Source organism: Scyliorhinus canicula, chromosome 4 (assembly GCF_902713615.1).
Source record: "Scyliorhinus canicula chromosome 4, sScyCan1.1, whole genome shotgun sequence".
In the NCBI taxonomy this organism is placed as follows: Eukaryota; Metazoa; Chordata; class Chondrichthyes; order Carcharhiniformes; family Scyliorhinidae; genus Scyliorhinus; species Scyliorhinus canicula.
The window spans coordinates 237,915,224-237,930,900 of record NC_052149.1 but is presented as its reverse complement, the minus strand read 5'-3'; the positions used below and the strand labels follow the sequence as shown (position 1 = coordinate 237,930,900).

At 47.0% G+C, this 15,677-nt stretch overlaps 1 long non-coding RNA gene across 1 annotated transcript in view; it reads right to left on the bottom strand.

Moving 5' to 3' along the window:
- LOC119964205 overlaps positions 1-15,390 on the bottom strand; it is a 38,689-nt gene extending 23,299 nt beyond the window's left edge. Inside the window, exon 1 of the long non-coding RNA XR_005460283.1 lies at positions 15,326-15,390. This is a non-coding gene — a long non-coding RNA (uncharacterized LOC119964205). The remainder of the gene's footprint in view (positions 1-15,325) is intronic.
- Positions 15,391-15,677: the final 287 nt, after the last annotated feature.

The window sequence follows — 15,677 nt, the reverse complement described above, 5'->3', positions numbered from 1 at the left end:
GGGGTGATAAAGGATTTGCCAACCCTCTACATCCAGTTTCTTGCACTCTGCAATGGCTGACATTGATAAATACTGGCTTCCCTTCATTAGTTAACAACAGTGGAGCTCCTTATGATGTCAGCTTGGGTCAGTGACAGTACTCTTAACCTTGCACGACAAAGCTGGGGATTCTAAGTTGCTTTCCGGAAATTGTAACCAAGAAAGATACTTCAGTGTGGTACTGGGAGTGTCCTGCATCCTTGACAATGCTGTGTTTCAAAAGGCAATAAACTGAAGGCCCTTAGTCAGCTTGCCTTGATGTAAAATATCCCAGAGCTCGATGTGAAGAAGGTCAAAGCGAAGGACCATTTTTCTGGCATCCCATCCACCTTCATCCTTTAACCAACGCGACTGAGAACAAATCATCTGGCGGCAAGTTGGCACAGTAGTTAGGCACTGCTGCCTCACAGCGCCGGGAACCTGAGTTCAATTCTGGCCTTGGGTCACTGACTGTGCGGAGTCTGCACGTTCTCCCTGTGACTGCGTGGGTTTCCTCTGCGTGCTCCAGTTTCCTCCCACAGTCCAAAGATGTGCAGGTTAAGTGGGTTGGCCGTGATAAATTGCCCCTGAGTGTCCAAAGATGTGCAGGTTAGATTACGGGGATAGGGTGGGGTAGATGGGGGAGTGGACCTGGGTGGGTGCAGACACGATGGCTTAAACAGCTCCTGTTTAATATTCTAAGATCTGTTTGCTCAGTGCTGATTGTGGGAGTTTGCTGTGAATAAATTATCCGTTGTGTTTCCCTGCATCACGACAGTATCTATTCTTAAACATTGCTTCAGTCAAACAGGTTGGCAAGCTCTCCAGCTGTGTAAGGTGCTGGATAATAGTAAATCCTCTCTTTTAACTCTTGTGTTGTCTGAATGAATTTGGGCAATGCGCAGGCCTGTTTTATAAATTATTCCTGAAGTTAATTTCCCAAACTCTGCTGCAATCCATTTGGGCAAAGTAATTTTTCATATTTTTAATTCTCCTCCCAGCGGTGTTCAGTTCTTACAGCTGGAATGAGCAGTTTTGCTGATGGAAAGAGCAAGGGAGGCGGGAGCCAGCAAATTGGCCAGATGCAATTTTGTCAATAAATTGTCTTCCCTCAGCCTGCGGGTCCCGCACAATGGGAAGACCAAGGATTCAAGATTGGCAGAATATTTAGGAATTCATCTTACTGTCCCCACTAACGTGATTCTCATTTGATCAGACTCGAAAGGAACTTAGTAGTGGGGTGGCTGGCGGTGGGGGTATTGTTACTGGACTAACAAACCAAAGCCCCAGGGTGATCCTCTGGGGACCTGAATTCGAATCTCACCAGGGCAGATGTTGGCGTTTGAATTCAATTAAAAATCTGGAAATAATGATGGCCATGGGACCGTTGTCGATTGTCATAAAAATAAATTTAGACCCAAGGATCCTTTGGGGAAGGAAATCCACCACCCTTCCCTGGTCTGGCCTCCATGTGACACCAGACTCACAGCAACGTGGTTGACTCTTAACTGCCCCTCTGTAATGGCTACTCGATTCAAGGGCATCTAGGGATGGGCAACGAACTCTGGCCTTGCCAGAAATTCTCAAATCCCATGAAAGAATCAAAAGAAAAGCCTTGTTAGCCCAAATCCCACAGGCACCAGGCAATGACTGAACAATTCCACCCGGGCCTCAGTCCTCAGCCGTCTCATTTAAACTCATTACAATGTCATGTGTTTGTACCTTTAAGAAATGGGTGTTTATCGAATAGCTGTAGTGGGTGTACGTTTAAGAAATGGGTGTTTGTCAGATAGCTGCAGTGATGTCAGAGAGTGGGTGGAGCTGGGCTGTCTATCACTTTCGTTTTGGAGCAGGCAGCTACAGTGTGTTTTAGTTTCATTTTGAGAGCTGAATAGCTGCAGGCAAAGAAAACAGCTGTATAAGGATCTCTCTCTGCAATCTAAAGACTGTCTCCAGATCACTTGAGGATTTCAAATTGATAACTGCTCTCAGCAGTGAATTTAAACCTGATCTATGTGTTTAAAAGGGCCTTTTGTCTTATGGATGTTGTAAGGAAAGATTAAGGGTTCCTGATAGAGTACTGTATTTTGTGGGGGGAGTATTTTGGTTGATGGTTGCTAAGATGTTTACTGTGTGTGTTTAAAAATGTTAATGGGATTCATAGAATTAACTTTGTTTTTGGGTAAAAATACTTTTAGTTCTCTGTTGCACCACATAACCAAAATCCCTTAAACGTGATACACTTTGGGGTTCTCTAAACCCTGGCCCATAACAACAACATCTCTGCTTTAAATCCTTCCTGAGACCAAAAGCCATGTGTTTGCTGAAAACAAAACTGAAAATCCTGGAGAGACCCAGCAGGTCTGGCAACGTCTGTAGATAAAGAGAAACAGAGGTAATGTTCCCGACCAGAATCTCTAACATCAACTGTGTTCTCAGCTGCTGCCAGAGCTGCTGAGCACTTCCAGCATTTTCAATTATGGCTATTTGTTTACTAATATCAGACTAATATTTACCTGCACAGTGCTTATAAATATTTAAACCCCCTTGTCCTTTGTTTGGTCGCTGAGAATACAGCGCTCATTTTGACTCTGCTATTCACATGAATGGGGAAAAACCAAATCAACCATTTGCTAATAAATCTCTTCCAATTTTCGTTTCAACCAACGTCAGTGGAAACAAAGTTCAGGCGAAGTATCTTCTTCGGCGATCACTCGCTCGGGAGTATTATTGTCCACCGAAGAAATTCCACATCGCTGGTCATGGGTCCTGTGGGTCCTTGCGTGGCTGGTGAGCTTGATCCTAGAGCAACATCTCCAACCGCAACATGGCAGGTGTTGCTGGGAGGTGGGATCGGTCCTTGGACTCGAGATCCCTGGAATTCCTTTCTCGGGCTCCTTTTCCGGGCCTTCTCTTGCTGTTGAGTGTTCTCGAAGAATTGTGTCCCTCCAATCAGGAGGTTCCCACAAGTAGATCCCTTCTGAGCAAGGGCCTCCCAGGCATTGACGTCTATGTTGCATTTCTTGAGGTAAGCATTCATGGTGTCTTTGATGCGCTTCCTTCGTCCTCCACTCATTCGGGAGCTTTCCTGGAGCTGGTCGAAGATGATTTTCTTTGGCAGTCAGGACTCTGGAATCCTAAGCACATGTCCAGCCCAACATAGTTGGTTTCGGATAATCAGTGCTCTTGGCTCCTACAAGGACGCTGGTGTTAGTATGCCCATCCTCCCAGCTGATGGGGAGAATCTGTCTCATACAGCATTGCTTGGACCTCTCCAAGGCCTTGAATGAAGGGCATCTGTACATAGTCCAAGTTTCTGAGGAGAGTTTTGGGGGAGGGCTGCCTTGTACATGAGGATCTTGGTGTCAGCACGGATGTCACGGTCATCGATGTCTCTCGTCCTTAGGCTTCCAGAGGCGGCCCTCAGGGATTGAATCCCATGTTGGATCAAGGATTGAATCCCATGTTGGATCAGGGATTGAATCCCATGTTGGATCAGGGATTGAATCCCATGTTGGATCAGGGATTGAATCCCATGTTGGATCTCTGCATCAATGTCAGTCTTTTACAGCCATGATGTGGAGATGCCGGCGTTGGACTGGGGTGAGCACAGTAAGAAGTCTTACAGCACCAGGTTAAAGTCCAACAGGTTTGTTTCAAACACGAGCTTTCGGAGCACTGCTCCTTCCTCAGGTGACCACCTGAAGAAGGAGCCGTGCTCCGAAAGCTCGTGTTTGAAACAAACCTGTTGGACTTTAACCTGGTGTTGTAAGACTTCTTACAGTCTTTTACAGATGCACCATAGAAAGCATCCTATCTGTCTGCATCACAGCCTGGTATGGCAACTGCTCGGCCCAAGACTGTGAGAAACTACTGAGCTGTAAACACAGCCCCGTCCATCACACGAACCTGCCTCCCATCCATTGACTCCATTTACACCTTCCGGTGCCTGGGGAAAGCGGGCAGCATAATAAAAGACCCCTCCCACCCCGGCTTACTCACTCTTCCAACTTCTTCCATCGGGCAGGAGATACAAAATTCTGAGAACACACAAAAACAGACTCAAAAACAGTTTCTTCCCCTCTGTTACCAGCCTCCTAAATGACCCTCTTATGGACTGACCTGATTAATACTACACCCCTGTATGCTTCACCCGATGCCGGTGTCTAGGTATTTACAATGCGTGCCTTGTGTTGCCCTATTGTGTATTTTCTTTTCTTGCACTGAATGATCTGCTTGAGCTGCTCACAGAAAAATAATTTTCACTGTAACGCAGTACATGTGACAATAAACAAATCCAATCCAATCCAGCCTTAGATGAGAGGTGGCTCCCCATGAAGGAGAAATATTCCACATTTGGGAGGGTTTCTCCGTTGACCACGATGAAGGGACAGATCGGATCTTGCCCTGGGGTGCATTGATAAAGGATTTGAACCTTGTTGTGGTTGAAGCTGAAACTGATTTTAGGGTGTGCTTCCGCGAAGGTGTCAAGCATGGCTTGGAGATTCTCTTCTGAGGGAGTGGAGATGGCGATGTCAACCAAATACTGAAATTCCACGAACAATTTCAGTGGGCGGCACGATATTCCCGGATTGGGTCACTGTCTGTGTGGAGTCTGCACGTTCTCCCCGTGTCAGCGAGGGTTTCCTCCGGGTGCTCCAATTTCCTCCCACAAGTCCTGAAAGGTGTGCTTGTTAGGCAAATTGGACATTCTGAATTCTGTTGCTTTCGTCCTGGATTTCAACCAGTTGAGGTTGAAAGGTTTTCCTTCCATCCTCTAGATGATGTCCACTGCACTGGGAAGCTTGTTCTTGACAAGAACAAGGATGGCGGCGGTAAAGATGTAGAAAAGGATGGGGGCAACGATGCATCTATGCTAGACTCCAGTCTTGACATCAAAGACTTTATTTCCAATGGCAAGGACTGTCGCTGATATCTTGTTGTGGAGGAGTCAGAGGATGTTGATGAATTTCTCTGGGCAGCCGGCCTTTAACATGGTTTTCCATAGCATTTCCCAATTGATTGAGTCAAAAGCCTTGGTCAGATTGATGAAGGCTATGTAGAGTAGTTGATGCTGCTCCTGGCATTTCTCTTGAAGATTCCGAGCAGTGAAAAACATGTCCGCTGTTCCATGGTTTGGTCTGAAACCATACTGGCTTGCTGGATGGATTTCTTCAGAGACTGGGAGAAGGTGGCTGGCAATAATTCGGGCAATGATCTTCCCAATAATGTAGACCAGAGAGATTCCTCGGTAGTTCCTATTGTCCGCTTTGTCTTCTTTCTTGAAGATGATGGCAATAATACCATCCCTGAGCTCGGCAGGGATTTCATCTTCATCCCATATTTTGAGGAACAGCTGGTGGAGATGATGGGTGATTTCTTCTCCAAGTTTGAAAATTTCCGCGGGACCCCGTCCACTCCTGCGGATTTTCCATTCTTCATGTGTTTAATGGTGGCTTCGACTTTGTCCACTCTTGGTGGTACTCCTAGACCATCTTTGATGGAGAGTTGGAGGATTTCCTCAAACACGTCCTCATCTATAATTGTATTATAGTTTGGGAGTTCTTTGAAGTGTTCTATCCACCGAAGGCCGATGCTTTCTCTGTCTCTCAAAAGGGTTCTATCCTCACTCCACACCAATTTGAGGCCTTGGGTATTGGGTCCATATATTGCTTTGGTGGCACTGAAGAAGCCACAGGTCTTCTGCTTGTCAGCGAGGAATTTAATCTCCTTAGCTTTCTCAGTGCATCATTAGTTCTTTCTTTACGAGTTCTTCTTTGCTGTTTTATTAGCGCTCCTCCTTGTCTTGCTGGTGGTGTCATTTTTCCAGGTGCAGAAAGTTTTCTCTTCTTGTTCATAGAATCCCTCAATGCAGAAGGTGGCCATTTGGCCCATTAAGTCTGCATCGGCCTTTAGAAAGAGCACGCTACTTAAGCCCATGCCTCCACCCTATCCCCGTAGGCCAGTAACCCCAACGAAACTGGACACTGAGCGGCAATTTATCATGGCCAATCCACCTATCTGCACACCTTTGGACTGTGGGAAGAAATCGGAGCACCCGGAGGAAACTCACGCAGTCACAGGGAGAAAGTGCAAACTCCACACAGACAGTTACCCAAGGCCGGTATTGAACCCGGGTCCCTGGAGCGGTGAGGCAGTAGTGCTAACCACTGTGCCACTGTGCCACATCAAAATATACCTCTTCACTGAGAGTGGTGAGACTGTGGAACTCGCTCCCACACAGAGTGCTTGAGGTGGACAGTACAGATGTATGTAAGGTAAAGTTGCCATCGTCCCAGATGACCATTGACTGCGTTCCCCCTGGAGGAGAGCTCAACCACAGGCAAGGGGCAAGGTTGGGAAAGTGGGCTTTCATGAATAACTTCAACCAGTAGAGAAATTGAACCTGTGCTGCGGGCCTTGTTCTGCATCACAAATCAGCTGTCTAGTCAAGTGAGCTGAACTTTGTTCTTCTTTGCCCAACTTTGTTGATGAGGTCTTGAATGGTGTGGCCGTTCTCATTGAACCGGTTTGGTATTTGCTGGTCCAGTAGCCAATGGTTTCTTCACAGCTTGAGATGATGGCTGTCTCCAGTTCTTTCCAGTTTTCCTCCACTCCGGAGATAATATAATGGGTGAATGAACCGCACTATCTCCCAAAGTCTATGGGCGGGATTCTCCCTCCTGCCAGCCCTGTTTTCCGGTGTGGCATGCCCCTGCCGGCAACGGGATCCTCCCTTCCAGCAGCTGGCCAATGGGGTTTCCCATTGTGGCCACCTCTATGCCGTCGGGAAACCCGTGGGCGTCGGTGCGCTACCGGCTCAGTGGAGGATCCCGCTGACAGAGAATCCTGCAGTATCCATGCCGGGTGGCACAGTAGCACAGTGGTTAGCACTGTTTCTTCACAGCGCCAGGGACCTGAGTTCTATTCCCGCTTGGGTCGCTGTCTGTGCAGAGTCTGCACGCTCTCCCTGTGTCTGCGTGGGTTTCCCCCGGGTGCTCCGGTTTCCTCCCATAAGTCCCCAAAGACGTGCTTGTTAGGTGAATTGGACATTCTGAATTCTCCCTCAGTGTACCCAAACAGGTGCCAGAGGGGAGGTGTGGCGACTAGGGGATTTTCACAGTAATTTCATTGCAGTGTTAATGTAAGCCTACTTGTGACACTAATAAAGATTGTTATTATATTACCAACTATGAATTTCAGCTTATTATTGGGAAGAAGCCAGCAATTTAAATAGAAACTAGGAGCTGCTTAATTGAAACATTTAGCATGGAGTACACTGAATCCCTCCTTTGCTATCCGAGAGCACATGTTCGCCCTGCAGGGAAAAAGTGACAACCCCCAGATGGATTTTAGTCCAAACATTCATTTGTGACTAGCTGCTAGTCAGAATATTTACTTCAGTGTTAATCAATTTTACACTGAATTTCATAGAAATGGGCTGGTTGGCCAACAGGTCTATGCCGATGTTTTATGCATCAATTGAGCCTCCTCCTGCACTATTTTGTCTTATCCTATCAATTCCTTCTCCTTTGTGGTTATCCAGCTTTCCCTTAAATACATCTGTACCATTCACCTCAACTACTTCTTCAGGCAGCAGCTTCCACATTTTCAATCCCGTCTTGGTAATTAAGTTTCCCTTGAAATCCCGACTGGTCATTTTAGTCATCAAGGTGATCAGAATACAAGATTATTTGGAGCCTGCAGCTTCTGACGCACACTCAACAGCACAGGCAGTATCCTATAGACAGAACAAAGTTATCTCACAACCAATAGATCAGACAAAGCAGAGTCGCCACATGCAGTCATGAATGGCAGTGGCTAAGTCATCAACGATCAGGAAGAGGCGGGTCAAAGGTTATCCATACTGAAAATGATGGAGGAGCCCAACACATCAATGCAAAGGGCAAGGCTGAAGCAAAGGCTGCCATCATCAAACAGAAATGGATGATCCATCTCAGTCTCCTCCAGAGGTCCCTGTTATCGTTTATTAACAAAATGAACACGTGCAAAGATAACAAACGAACTATGATACAATCGGTAACAAATAAGTGAATTCAATGAATTCTCCTGGAGCTACTTCCAGTGAGACTTGCCTGTAGTACGACTTACTACCAACTGCCAAATCTCTGGAGTCACATGGTGGATCTCTATCGCCACCTGCTGGTCGGATTTACATTAATAGATAACTATATACATTACTGTGCACATGCACATCACCACAGTCCCCAGCATCAGCATGAAGATGCCGATCTTCAGCCAACTTGATTTGACGTGATATCAAGAAATGGCTGAAGGCACAGGATATCTCAAAGGCTATTGGCCCTGAAAATATTCCAGAAATAGTGCTGAGTATTTGTGCTCCAAAACTTGTCACTCCCCTGGCCAAGCTGTTCCAGTGCACTGGCACCTACCCGGCAATGTGAAAAAATACCTGTCCACAAAAGGCAGGACAAATCCAACCCATCCAATTATGGCCCCATCAGCCTTCACTCAATCATCAGCAAAATGATGGATGGTCATGTTTCCAGTGCTGTCAGGCAGCACTTACTGAGCAATAGCCACTTGCGGAGGAGATGGCCCATCAGTGGATCTTCTGGTCCCGTCACTGTCAATGGGGTTTCCCGCTTTATGTACCTGGGGAACCCGGAACATGTGGCCATGAAATGAGAGTGATTGCCCTTGACATCAAGGCAGCATTTGACCAAGTGTGGTATCAAGGAACCCAAGCAAAATTGGAGTCAATTGGAATCGTGGGAAACCTTCCACTGGTTGGAGTCATATTTAGCACAAAGGAAGACGGTTGTGGTTATTCTTTGAGGTCAATGTATGATTGTTAAGTTTCTAAATGGAATAACAATTGTTAAAATCTGACTGTTGTTAAAAACTAACATTTAACTTTAAGAGCAATGTTTCTTGGTAGCATAATTAAGTGAGAAAAGCATGTCAAGCTGTGATAATGCTCACTCGCAGAAAAACACTGTGACCTTGAGGCTGCCTTTGAGAATGTGTGCGAGAATAGAATGTCGATTCCTCACTTTGTGGGATAAGAAAGCACGGAGATCTCGGAGTACATACCAAGGGCATTAATAACCTAAATATGCCAATTTAGCAACAGATACATAACATATTCCTGTTGGTCAAGGATGCCATGCTCAAACATGGGGAGAAGGGGATTGGGGAAGGGGACATGTTAATTAGATAGCAGCCAGGATAAAAGGTGCCCTAAAGTATCCCTGCCAGCAGAAACCATCCAAGGTGAGAGAGAAAAACCGAGAAGAACCTGAAGATCAGGAGCAGCGAGAGGACAAGCCATTGCGCGTCCCTTATCCATTCATGATGGATAGTAGGTACACATACATGAATTAAAATTCAATGCCTAAGTCTAGTCGCAGAGAGTCATAGAGATTCACAGCACAGAAAGAGGCCCTTCGGCCCACCATGTCTGCGCTGGCCATCAAGCACCATATTATAACCCCATTTTCCAGCACTTGCTCCGTAGCCGTGTATGCTGTGTCATTTCAAGTGCTCGTCTGAATGCTTCTTAAATGTTGCTTATCTGGGAACTTAATAAAATTGCTCTGACTCTATCTCATTGAGGTAGCCGCATGGCAGGATGTTTTGCTGGTCCATTCTCATAGAAATCAGAGGTTCAGAACCTCCTTAAAACCAACAACAATCACGTCCCGGGGCAGGAGTTCCTCAGGGTAGTGTCCTAGCCCCAACCATCTTCAGCTGCTTCATCAATGACCTCCCTTCCATCGTTAGGTTAGAAATGGGGGATGTTCACTGATTGTGCAATGTTCAGTGCCATTTGGGACTGCCCAGATTCTGGAGCAATCCATTCCCATATGCAGCACGATCTGCACAGGCTGGGACTGATAAGTTGGAACTAACATTTGTACCACATAGGACAGGAACCATCTCCAAAAAGAGAGAATATAACCACTTCCCCTTGGCATTCGATGACATGACCATTCACTGCCTCCTCAACCATCAACATCCTGCAGGTTACCATTGACCAGAAACTTAACTGGACCAACTATATCTATCCTGTAGCTACAAAAGCAGATCAGATTCTCAGAATTCTGCAGTGGGTAGCTCACCTCCTGACTCCCCCAGACCTGTCCACCATCTACAAGGCACATGTCAGGAGTGTGATGGAATACTCTCCACTTGCCTGGATGAGTGCAGCTCCAACAACACTCAAGAAGCTCAACACCATCCAGGTCAAAGCAGCCCACTTGATCAAAACCCCTTAAACATTTACTCTCTCCACTACCAATGCACCGTGGCAGCATTGGGTACCATCTACAAGATGCATTTCGGCAACGCTCCAAGGTTGCCTTGACAGCACATTCCAAAACCGCAGCTTGTAACACAAGCTTAGCAGATGCCTGGGAACACCATGAACCGTAAGTTCCCCTCCAAGGCACACAGCACCTTGGCCTGGAACTACATCACCGTTGTTATGGGCCAGGCTTTAGAGAAGCCCAAAATGTATCATGGAGTTCACCTGACCCACAACTTTTAATAGATTGTGGCATGGGGAGCACATGGGCCTACTCTGTAGGTGCAAACAGAAATCTACAGTACTTTTAAATTAAAACAATGTTTATTTATGAAACCAGTTAACACTTTATAACCTCACAGTAAACATCTTAACAACTATCAACATCAATAAATCCCCAAAGAATACAGTACTCGACAAATAACTCTTAATAAATTCCCAAACAACATCCATAAGGCAACAGACCCTTTTTAAACACAGACATCAGGTTTAAATTCACTATTGAGAGCAGTGAGCACTTTGAAATCAACCAATTGATTTGGAGACAGTTATTAGTTTGCAGAGAGAGACCCTCAGAATGTCCAATGCACCTAACAAGCATGTCTTTCGGGACTTGTGGGAGGAAACTGGAGTAAGCCAGGTGGGAGGGGTCTTTGATTATGCTGTCCGCTTTCCCCAAACAGCGGGAGGTATAGATGGAGTCAATGGATGAAAGGCAGGTTCGTGTGATGGACTGGGCAGTGTTCACAACTCTCTGAAGTTTCTTGCGGTCCTGGGCTGAGCAGTTGCCATACCAGGCTGTGATGCAGCCCGATAGGATGCTTTCTATGTTGCATCGGTAAACGTTGGTAAGGGTTAATGTGGACATGCTGAATTTCCTTAGTTTCCTGAGGAAGTATAGGCGCTGTTGTGCGTTCTTGGTGGTAGCATCAACGTGGGTGGACCAAGACAGATTTTAGGAGATGTCCACCTCTAGGAATTTGAAACTGCTAACCATCTCCACCTCGGCCCCGTTGATGCTGACAGGGGTGTGTACAGTACTTTGCTTCCTGAAGTCAATGACCAGCTCTTTAGTTTTGCTGACATTGAGGGAGAGATTGTTGTCACTGCACCACTCCACTAAGTTCTCTATCTCCCTCCTCTATTCTGACTCGTCGGAAGGCAGTTGAGGGTCCTGTCAACAACTGTAGGGTGTCCGGCAATAGACGATCTACTAATAGCCACAACAAGCTCACTGACTCCCACATCTATCTGGACTACAGCTCTTCGCACCCTACACCCTGTAACGACTCCATTCCTTTCTCTCAACTCCTTTGCCTACATCGAATTTGTTCCGATGATGCCACTTACCTAAGTGGTGCTTCGAAAATGTGTTCCTACTTCAACAACTCTGATTTCCCATCTGCAGTTGTGGACAGGGCCCTCAACAGTGTGCGGTCCATCTCCCACGCCACTACACTCGCCCCCACCCCTCCTTCCCAGAACAAGGATAGAGTCCCCCTCGTTCTCACATTTCATCCCACCAGCCTCCGTATGCAAAGCATAATCCTCCGTCATTTTCACCAACTCCAGCGTGGTGTCACCACCAAACACATCTTCCCTTCACTCCCTCTGTCAGCATTCTGCAGAGACCGTTCCCTCCGAGACAATCTAGTCCACTCCTCCACTATACCCAGTACCTCTCCCATCACCCATGGTACCTTCCCATGCAATCTCAGAATGTGTAACACCTGCCCCTTTACCTCTTCCATGCTGAACATCACAGACCCAAAACACTCATTCCAGGTTAAGCAGCGTTTCACTTGCATCTCTTCCAATTTGGTCTACTGCATTCGCTGCTCCCAATGTGGTCTCCTCTATGTGGTGTTATTGGGCCCACAATTGTTCACAATTTACATAGATGATTTGAAGTTGGGGACCAAGGGCAATGTGTCCAAGTTTGCAGACGACACTAAGATGAGTGGTAAAGCAAAAAGTGCAGAGGATACTGGAAGTCTGCAGAGGGATTTGGATAGGTTAAGTGAATGGGCTCGGGTCTGGCAGATGGAATACAATGTTGACAAATGTGAGGTTATCCATTTTGGTATGAATAACAGCAAAAGGGATTATTATTTAAATGTTAAAATATTAAAACATGCTGCTGTGCAGAGAGACCTGGGTGTGCTAGCGCATGAGTCGCAAAGAGTTGCTTTACAGGTGCAACAGGTGATTAAGAAGCAAATGGAGTTTTGTCCTTCATTGCTAGAGGGATGGAGTTTAAGATGCGGGAGGTTATGCTGCAATTGTATAAGATGTTAGTGAGGCCACACCTGGAGTATTGTGTACGGTTTTGGTCTCCTTACCTGAGAAAGGACGTACTGGTGCTGGAGGGTGTGCAGAGGAGATTCACTAGGTTAATCCCAGATTTGAGGGGGTTGGATTACGAGGAGAGGTTGAGTAGACTGGGACTGTACTCGTTGGAATTTAGAAGGATGAGGCGAGCTCCTATAGAAACATATAAAATTATGAAGGGAATAGATAGGATAGATGCGGGCAGGTTGTTTCCACTGGCGGGTGAAAGCAGAACTAGAGGGCATAGCTTCAAAATAAGAGGAAGTAGATTTAGGACTGAGTTTAGGATGAATTTCTTCACCCAAATGATTGTGAATCTATGGAATTCCTTGCCCAGTTAAGCAGTTGAAGCTCCTTCATTAAATGTTTTTAAGTTAAAGATAGATGGTTTTTTGAAGAATAAAGGAATAAAGGGTTATGGTGTTCGGGCCGGAAAGTGGAGCTGAGTCCACAAAAGATCAGCCATGATCTCATTGAATGGCGGAGCAGGCACGAGGGGCCAGATGGCCTACTCCTGCTCCTAGTTCTTATGTTCTTATGTACTTATATCAGAGAGACCAAACGTAGACTGGTTGATCGCTTTGCTGAGTATCTTCGGTCTGTGCACATTCAGGATCCTGACCTTCCTGTTGCTTGCCATTTTAACAAAAGACCCTGCTCCCATGCCCACATGTCTGTTCTTGGCCTGTTGCAATGTTCCAGTGAAGCTCAACGCAAACTGGAGGAACAACATCTCATCTTCCGGTTAGGCACGCTACAGCCTTCCAGTCTCAACATCCAATTCAACAACTTCAGATGATTAGCTCTTCCTCTCCTCGATCCCTTTGTTTTTATTCCATTTCATTTTAACTGTCTTTTACCTTTTATTTCTTTCTTGTCTTTCTTTATATGTATTCCCCCCCCCCCACTCATTCCCCCTATCTTATCCCACTTTTCCTTACTGTTTCTGCCCTTTGCTTCCCCTTTCCCACTTTTTCTCATTTTACCTCTCTCCCACCCATGTTCCCCTCTCCCCCACATCTACATCTGTCACAGTTTACCCTCTGATTTTAGTTTCTTTGCCGTTTGGCCTTTCACACCTTTTATTCTCCCTGGGGACTGCCATTAATACTCTTTCCCCTTGGTTCCTGTGGCTATGACTCATCATTCATTCCCTCACCCCACAGTATAAATATCTCCCACTTTCTATGCATTTTAGCTTTGACAAAGGGTCATCTGTACTCGAAGCATTAGATCTTTTCTCTCCCTACAGATGCAGCCAGACCTGCTGAGATTTTCCAGCATTTCTCTTTTGGTTCCCTCACTACTGCTCTTCCAACAGTACAGCACTCCCCCGCTACTGCCCTCCGACAGTACAGCACTCCCCCGCTACTGCCCCCCGACAGTGCAGCACTCCCTCATTACTGCTCTTCCAACCGTACAGCACACCCCTGCTACTGCCCTCCGACAGTACAGCACTCCCTCACTACTGCCGTCCGACAGTGCAGCACTCCCTCACTACTGCCCTCCGACAGTACAACACTCCCTCACTACTGCCCTCCGACAGTGCAGCACTCCCTCACTACTGCCCTCCGACAGTACAGCACTCCCCCGCTACTGCCCTCCGACAGTGCAGCACTCCCTCACTACAGCCCTCCGACAGTACAGCACTCCCTCACTACTGCCCTCCGACAGTGCAGCACTCCCTCAGTACTGACCCTCTGACAGTGCAGCACACCCTCAGTACTGACCCTCTGACAGTGCAGCACTCCCTCACTACTGCCCTCCGACAGTACAGCACTCCCTCAGTACTGACCCTCTGACAGTGCAGCACTCCCTCAGCACTGACCCTCTGACAGTGCAGCACTCCCTCACTACTGCCCTCCGACAGTACAGCACTCCCTCACTACTGCCCTCCGACAGTGCAGCACACCCTCACTACTGCCCTCCGACAGTACAACACTCCCTCACTACTGCCCTCCGACAGTACAGCACTCCCTCACTACTGCCCTCCGACAGTGCAGCACTCCCTCACTACTGCCCTCCGACAGTACAGCACTCCCTCACTACTGCCCTCCAACAGTACAGCACTCCCTCACTACTGCCCTCCGACAGTACAGCACTCCCTCACTACTGCTCTCCGACAGTGCAGCACTCCCTCACTACTGCCCTCCGACAGTACAGCACTCCCCCGCTACTGCCCTCCGACAGTACAGCACTCCCTCACTACTGCCCTCCGACAGTGCAGCACTCCCTCACTACTGCCCTCCGACAGTACAGCACTCCCCCGCTACTGCCCTCCGACAGTGCAGCACTCCCTCACTACTGCCCTCCGACAGTACAGCACTCCCCCGCTACTGCCCTCCGACAGTGCAGCACTCCCTCACTACTGCCCTCCGACAGTACAACACTCCCTCACTACTGCCCTCCGACAGTGCAGCACTCCCTCACTACTGCCCTCCGACAGTTCAGGACTGGAATGTCAGTCTGGAATTTTGTGCTCAAGTCCTCCCGTGTGAATTGAACCTGTGATCTTTGACTCCAATAGAAAGAGTGCAAACAGCGGAGCCACAAGTGACCCACCACCCAGTAGATTGCAGATGTCTGGCATCTATACTTGGGGAAAATGAATGTGGCGTTGCAGCAATAAAACTAATCGGAGTACTAAAACTAGTCAAAGGTGCTTCACTTGCGATCGATTCTTACCTGCCGCACCCTTAAGGGTTAAAGAGTTTCCATTAGGATGCAATTGATATTTGCTCGCTCACTGATGAGTCGCACCATTGCTTTCTGGAAGAGAGTAAACATGTAAATATCAAATTCCAATTATGCTTGGAAGTAGAATGCAAATTTTATTTGGAAACCTTTCCTGTGAAGCGCGAAAGAAATTGGATTTGCGACTCAAACCTGCAGCAAATTGGAACTTGCTTAAGATTTGTTTATTGGGAGTCTTTGACAGAAATTTGCTTATAGTTTTTTGTTTGCATCAGCTGCAGTTTTTATTTAAATGCTTGTCACCCCAATGACCTTCAAACGTTTTCTTTCCATCACAAGCCTG